The sequence below is a fragment of the Panthera pardus genome, unplaced genomic scaffold, assembly GCF_024362965.1.
Source record: "Panthera pardus isolate Hobbes unplaced genomic scaffold, ASM2436296v1 HiC_scaffold_13, whole genome shotgun sequence".
In the NCBI taxonomy this organism is placed as follows: Eukaryota; Metazoa; Chordata; class Mammalia; order Carnivora; family Felidae; genus Panthera; species Panthera pardus.
In genome coordinates this window covers 143,541,420-143,548,841 of record NW_026526688.1, presented here as the reverse complement: position 1 = coordinate 143,548,841, position 7,422 = coordinate 143,541,420, and the positions used below count along the sequence as shown (strand labels likewise).

Genomic DNA, 7,422 nt, shown 5'->3' with positions numbered 1-7,422 from the left:
AAAGGACCACCTTTATAATCTTTATAAGTACTCTTCAGTCAGAGTTTTAAATTCAAATGCTGGTAATTCGAAGAGAATACATTTCTACAATTTCACTGTGTGCAAAGACAAAAAATGTGGTGAATGAATGAACAAGCTAGGCTGTTAATACAAATATACATGTGATCACTCACTCTGTGCCAGGCGCTGTTCCAAGCACTTCACTTGCATTACTCATTTAATCCTCAGAAAATCCCTCTAAATTAGATAATATAATTATCTGCACTTTACAGAGGAGGAAATTGGCTCAGACAAATTGCCCAAATACATAGCTGGTGTGGGAGCTGGGGATTTCAGTCCAGGCAGTTTTGACTGTAACTAGTTGAGAAAGGAAAAAGGAGCTTCACAGTTGTCACCTAGTAAATGGTATGGCATTAATTGAGGGGCAGCGATATTCTTCTGCTTAATATAAACAATTTCACAGAACATCAACTTTCAGTCCAAGTCATCACAGAACTCTGTGGAATGAGCAAAAAACCAGATAATTGTGTGATCACACCTGAGCACAAGCAAAATCAAGACCGCTGTGCAAATTACCATTAATTTTTCAGCTATGTTTGGAAAATGACTATTCTATTTATTAATCATTGTGTCGGGTACTTGTGAAGTTATTAAGAAGAAAATGTAAGCAATAAATATTTTTTAAAAATCCATTCATAGGGTCATCAGCTGGCTTAGCCCATGGAGCATGAGATTCTTGATCTCAGAGTTGTGAGTTTGAGCCCCATATTGGGTGTAGAGATTACTTAAATGCGTAAATAAACTTAAAAAATTCATAGATTTAAATTTTTAAAAAATCGGTTAGGTTGTATTAGGAAAAAAATATTCTCAAAATGAAATATATTGAATTTTTTTTTTTTAATTTTTTTTTTTTAACGTTTATTTATTTTTGAGACAGAGAGAGACACAGCATGAACGGGGGAGGGGCAGAGAGAGAGGGAGACACAGAATCGGAAGCAGGCTCCAGGCTCTGAGCCATCAGCCCAGAGCCCGACGCGGGGCTCGAACTCACGGACCGTGAGATCGTGACCCGGGCTGAAGTCGGACGCTTAACCGACTGAGCCACCCAGGCGCCCCTGAAATATATTGAATTTTTGAAATTATTTAATATAATTCAAACTCATAAGCTTATATACTATGAATATTTATCTTTAAAAACAAAAATATGACACGAATGAAACACTTAGGCCATGTCACAAACTTTTCTTTGCAATCTACATGTCAGGAACTAGGGTAGGTGCTAGGAATACAAAAATAAATGAAGCATAGACATTTGCCCTTAGGAATCTCATAGACTAAAAAGGGAGACAAAGAGACAAACACATTTAAAATGAATAAAAATGGGGGCAACTGGGTGGCTTAGTCAGTTAAGCATCCAACTTTGGCTCAGGTCATGATCTCACGGTTCATAGCTTCAAGTCCCGTGTCCGGCTCTGTGCTGACAGCTTAGAGCCTCGAGCCTACTTCAGATTCTGTGTCTCCCTCTCTCTCTGCCCTTCCCCACCCTCAAAAATAAACATTAAAAAATAATAAAATGAATAAAAATGTCCCTTTAGTAGAGCAGTGGAAGCAATGGGAAGGACAACCCAGCCTAGAGGAACCAGAATGTTTCGGTTATGGTACTACTTGATTGAAATCCTGAAAGATGAGTTTCCATGGAGGAGGGAAAGAAAGGCTTTCTATATAAAGAAAATAACCTGTATAAAGGAATAAAGGCTTGAAAGAGTCTGGTGGATTTAAGGATGGCCAGAATTTTGGTGTAACTCAATGTTGGGAGGGGAGTGTGCAGCAGGGAAGCAGCTGAGAAAAATGAGTTGGCTGAGATTATGCAGTCCTAATGATGCTAGACTTTCTGTGCTCTTCTAAGGAGGACATATAGCTTTGTTCATTTTACCCCCAAACATGCTAAAAGCAGGACTTTTTTTTTTTTTTTATCCATGAGAAAACTAAGGCTGAGAGTGGCTGAATATGTATTTTTAAATATATTAAACAATATATTATGTGTAACATAATCTACATATATTTAATGTATATTAGCCAGATCAATGACAAGAAAACTCCATGTTCATTTCTATATTTAGTCTTGAATTGGCAAAAGAACTTTCCATCTTTTTCTGATCCCCAAATAATTTTTAACTGGAAGAGAATTATTCTAAAAATCTCCTTTATACCATTGCAAAAGAGATGCTATAATAATTATAAAATGGACCATATCATCTAGATTCAAATGGAGTAAAAATTTCTTTAAAAACATTTTTTTACATGCACCCCCATGTTTATAGCAGCACTATCAACAATAGTCAAAGTATGGAAAGAACCCAAATGTCCATCGATGGATGAATGGATAAAGAAAATGTGGTATATATATACATATATATATACACACACATATGTATATATGTATGTATATATATACACACACACAATGGAGTATTACTCAGCAATCAAAAAGAATGAAATCTTGCCATTTGGATGGAACTGGAGGGTATTATGCTAAGTGAAATTAGTCAGAGAAAGACAAAAATCATATGACTTCACTCATATGAGGACTTTAAAAGACAAAACAGATGAACATAAGGGAAGGGAAACAAAAATAATATAAAAACAGGGAGGGGGACAAAACAAAAGAGACTCATAAATATGGAGAACAAACTGAGGGTTGCTGGAGGGGTTGTGGGAGGGGGGATTGGCTAAATGGGTAAAGGGCATTAAGGAATCTACTCCTGAAATCATTGCTTCACTATATACTAATTTGGATGCAAATTTTAAAAAATAAAAAATAAAGTTAAATTACAAAAAAACCCCATATTTTTTAATGTTTATTTTTGAGAGACAGAGAGACAAACAGACAGAGCACGAGTGGGGGAGGGGCAGAAAGAGGAGACAATTCAAAGCAGGCTCCAAGCCCTGAGCTGTCAGCACAGAGCCCAATGAGGGGCTTGAACACACAAACCATGAGATCATGATCTGAGCCAAAGTCAGACGCTTAACTGAATGAACCACCCAGGTGCCCCTAAAACTCTCTTGATTAAAGGGGCCTAGACTAGAGGCTATTTTAAATCTTGATTGCATAAGATGCACACTCTTATATCTTTATTTGGGGTGCGTTTTGTGTGGAGGAGGGTATGATAGTCCAGACAGCAGCTGAAGCACCAGTCTTGAGCTATTAAGTATTAGAAGCAGTAGGAAGAAGGGAAGTGGGGAAGGGCAAAGGGTGCACCTTCTGCCTGAATTAGCCTTACAAAAAAGTTCCAAACAGTGTAATACTAATGTATTTATCTCCTTGGTTAGAACTTGGTGAGATGGATAGTTTTGGCTGGGTACAATGAAGCTTTGGATAAAGGGAGGAGAAATTATGTTTGTTTTGAGGAATAAGGAAATGTTTCATGAAGATGGATGTACCTGAGAAAGGTCTTGAAAGCTGTGTAAAGTTTTGACATGCGGGTTGGGGGGGGGATACATAGAGGACAAAGAAACAATAACTCAGTTGAGACAGGTAGTAACCTCCATGAGGGTTTATTAGTATCATTTATGTAACAGAACTTTGTGGCATTCCTTAGGGAATATTTCCTTCTTTGTAAAATGAGAGTGTTGAACAAAGCCAATGCCAACCTCGTGACTATTACACTGCCATATCGTATGATCCACATGATGATCAACTGAAATTTTCCATTAAATTGATGCTAAATATAGCAATAATAGATGGGAATGATGGGTTTGATGTGCTCGTGATATTTTTTGAGCCTATCTAACGCCAACACCCCTGCTTCCATGTGAGATCCCATCCTTTATTTTCTAATAATCATGTATTTATTTTACAAATTTATTAAGATGTAATTAATGTATGAGAAATTGGCCATAAAGTGTACAATTTGATGAGTTTTGATATGTGTATGCACTCATGAAAGCATCATCACCATGAAGATAATGAATATATCCATTATTCCCAACTTCCCTTGTGCTCCACTGTCCCCAGACAAACGTACAGTTTCTTTCTGTCAACATAAGATTTCATTTGCAGAAATGTTATGTAAGTGGAATAGTACATTAGTCTTTTGTTTCAGACTTCTTTCATTTAGCATAATAATTTTGAGATGCATCCATGTTGTGTATATCAATAGTTTATTCCTTTTATTCTTGAGTAGTATTCCATTGTATGGATATAATGTATTTTGTTTATCCATTTACCTATTGTTAACTATTTGAATTGTTCCCATTTTTGACTATCGATATTTGTGTTCAAGTCTTTATGTAGACATATGTTTTCATTTCTCTTGGTGAATGCCTAGATCAAATGATAAGTTTTATTTACATTTTAAGAAACTTGCCAACCAGTCCTTTGCTTCCACCATTCCACTAAAACTGTTTTTATCAAGGTCACCCACTGCTGTGATGTTGCTAAGTCCAATGTTCAGTTTTCATTCTTTATCTTATCTGCAGCATTGGATACAGTTGGTCTCTCCCTCCTTCTGGAAACATATTCAGTAACTGGCCTTTAACTGGTCTCTCTGCTTCTTCCCTTGCCATCCCTCCCCCACTTATGTTTGTTATTTTTTTTTAAGTTTATTTATTTATTTTGAAGGGGGAGGAGGGACAGGGAGAGACAGAATGAGAATTCCAAGCAGGTTCTGCCCTGTCAGCGAGGAGCCCTATGTGGGGCTCAAACTCAGGAACCATGAGATCATGACCTGAGCTCAAATGAAGAGTCAGACGTTTAACCAACTGAACCACCCAGGTGCCCCATGTATGTTCTTATAGTGGTAACCAGAAGGACCCTTAAATGACTCAGGTTATTCCTCCAACCTCCCTTCTCACTCAGATTTAAAGCTAATATCCTTCAGTGGCATAGAAGGCCATACATAATCTGACGCCACACTACCTCTCTCCTCTCCAATCACATTCGCTTTCCCCACTCTGCCCCAGGCAAAATAGCCTTCTGCCTTCAATGCATCAAGCCTCAGGGCCTTCATACTTGCTGTTTTCCTTTGATGCTCAAGTGACATCTTATTGGGGAGGCCTTCTGTGACTTCCTGCATCTCCTCCACACTCCTTTCTGCTTTATTTTTCTCCACAGTTCTTATAAGCCTCTGGCCTACTATGTATATACTAGCTTAATTGTTTATTGTCTTTCTTCCAATAAAATATGAATTTCATGAGGACTTTGTTTTGTTCATTGCTCAATCCTCCACACATGGCACATACTAGGTAATCAGTATTTGTCGAATGAATAAACACACAATCTCTAGTGTCTTCTGCTTCTTCAATTGTGTGATTTGATTTATTGAAGTAACAACTTAAAATATCTTAGACATCGACAGGCAAAATTTACCTCAAGATCAGTAAGTGACTAACATGTGGATTCTAGTTATTGTCTCTCTTGTTAGAAACCCAGTAATATTGACTATGTTCAGAAAAGCCAGGTATATTTTAGTCCTTTTCTAGTTAAAACAGCTTGTTTTTAAAAACTGTTAGATTAGCCACTGGAGGGAGCTCGTGCTTTTTTTTAAACAAGAAAATTCTATCATTTGACAAAATGACCACATACAAACTCAACAGCAAAGTTCTTTTTAAGGCTAATTTAATTTTTTGTTGTTCTTTATCCCCCTCCCTCCCCCCCCCCCCCCCGGGCTTTATTGTTAGTTTTGCCCAGAATTCCATTCATCCTTTCCTCCTTGTGGACAATGAGAACTGTTGGCTCTGCCCTTGGACAAATCAATCAATCCTAGGTTCAACAGGGACTAGTTCCACCATCATTCTCTGCTATTTTTTTTTTTTTCTCTGAAACCACCACAGCCAAGTTCTTATGTCAAAATGTTTTTCAAGAACCATCTGATGGTTTTTACTTTTTATGTCTTTATACTTAACATTTCAAAGGGTTTATACTTTTTATGTCTTTATACTTTAAACTTCAAAGGGTGATAACATTTTAGTTGGCTTTGAAAGATCTTCAGTGATTTTATGATAGTGGGAAAGTAGCTCCTTTGAAGATAGGCCACTGCACATTTTATCAATATTTATCTCATAAGGGGTAAAGAAATAAAGGCTTGCTCTTATCCTTTTCCCAGATTTCTTGGGTATGCCAGATGAACCCAATGCAGTTCATTGCCTTATTCTGTAAGATCTGCTTTACTTGCTGGATTAATTTAGACAATGTAAAGACGATTAATGTGGTTTAGTTTGGGTATTCCTGATTTTCATTGTCATGGGAACCCATTAGGAAAATTTCCATTTGGGGGCCCAAGATGTTCTCATACCACTATATAATTTTTCCACCTCATGAGAAATATGATAAACTGGGGCTAGTTTTTTGTTTTTGTTTTGTTTTAGCAAGGTATATAAGGATTTTGGGGTCCCTTTTTTAAAAAAAATTTTTTTTTAATGTTTATTTATTTTTGAGACAGAGAGAGACAGAGCATGAGCAGGGAAGGGGCAGAGAGAGAGGGAGACACAGAATGTGAAGCAGGCTCCAGGCTCTGAGCTGTCAGCACAGAGCCCGACGCGGGGCTCGAACTCACAAACTGTGAGATCATGACCTGAGCCGAAGTCAGACGCTTAACCGACTGAGCCACCCAGGTGCCCCTGGGGTCCCTTTTAAGAAGACAAGTTACAGGGCACCTGGGTAGCTCAGTCAGTTGAGCATTCGGATCTTGATTTTCAGCTCAGATTGTGATTTCGAGGTTTGTGAGTTTGAGTCCTGTATCAGGCTCTGTGCTGACAGCTCAGAGCCTGCTTGGGATTCTCTCTCCCTCTCTCTCTGTCCCTCTGCTCATGTGCGTGCTCTCTCAAAATAAATAAATAAACATAAGAAAAAAGAATACAAGTTACAATAGGGGGAGAGAACATGTAATGTGTATAAATTACCCATTTATTTGCTGATAAATCATCCTTGCTTTTTTTTTTCTTTCTATAAATATTAGGAAGAAACATGTTTCTCTGTGGCCCAAATGATATGAAGGTTATGGTGAGATATCCTCAAGCATCCACAACCTCAAGGATCTTATTTATTTCAGGAAATAAATAATATTGAGGAGAAGATTTTTCTCTTTTCCTATTGAGGAGGGTCATTGAAAGATGAAACTGCCAGTGAACCTGTGAGCTGGACCTGGGGGATGGGATGCTCCTCCCCCCTCCCCTGTTCTTGAAATATGGGTGCCACTTGCCTTTCTGGATCCCAGAGGCTGCTGCAAGGACATAGTCTTGAGATAATGATGTGATGTTGGGAACACCTGCACGGTGTATGTGACTGAACTCTGTTAATGCCTCTTGATAAACTTTTAGGATTTGGCAGGTGGGTGCGGGATCCATTCATTTTGTGCCACACAGCACAAGCCTGGGTGTAAGTTCCATTGGCTATTATTAAAACTACCACCTTACCAACCTGGA

General features: G+C 38.1%; 1 long non-coding RNA gene across 1 annotated transcript; it reads left to right on the top strand.

Annotated features, from left to right (window-relative positions):
• The first annotated feature begins 5,666 nt into the window (after nt 1-5,666).
• Nucleotides 5,667-7,422, top strand: LOC128776436 (uncharacterized). The gene is made up of 2 exons (XR_008421482.1): nt 5,667-5,765; nt 6,961-7,422. It is a non-coding gene; the product is annotated as an uncharacterized LOC128776436 (long non-coding RNA).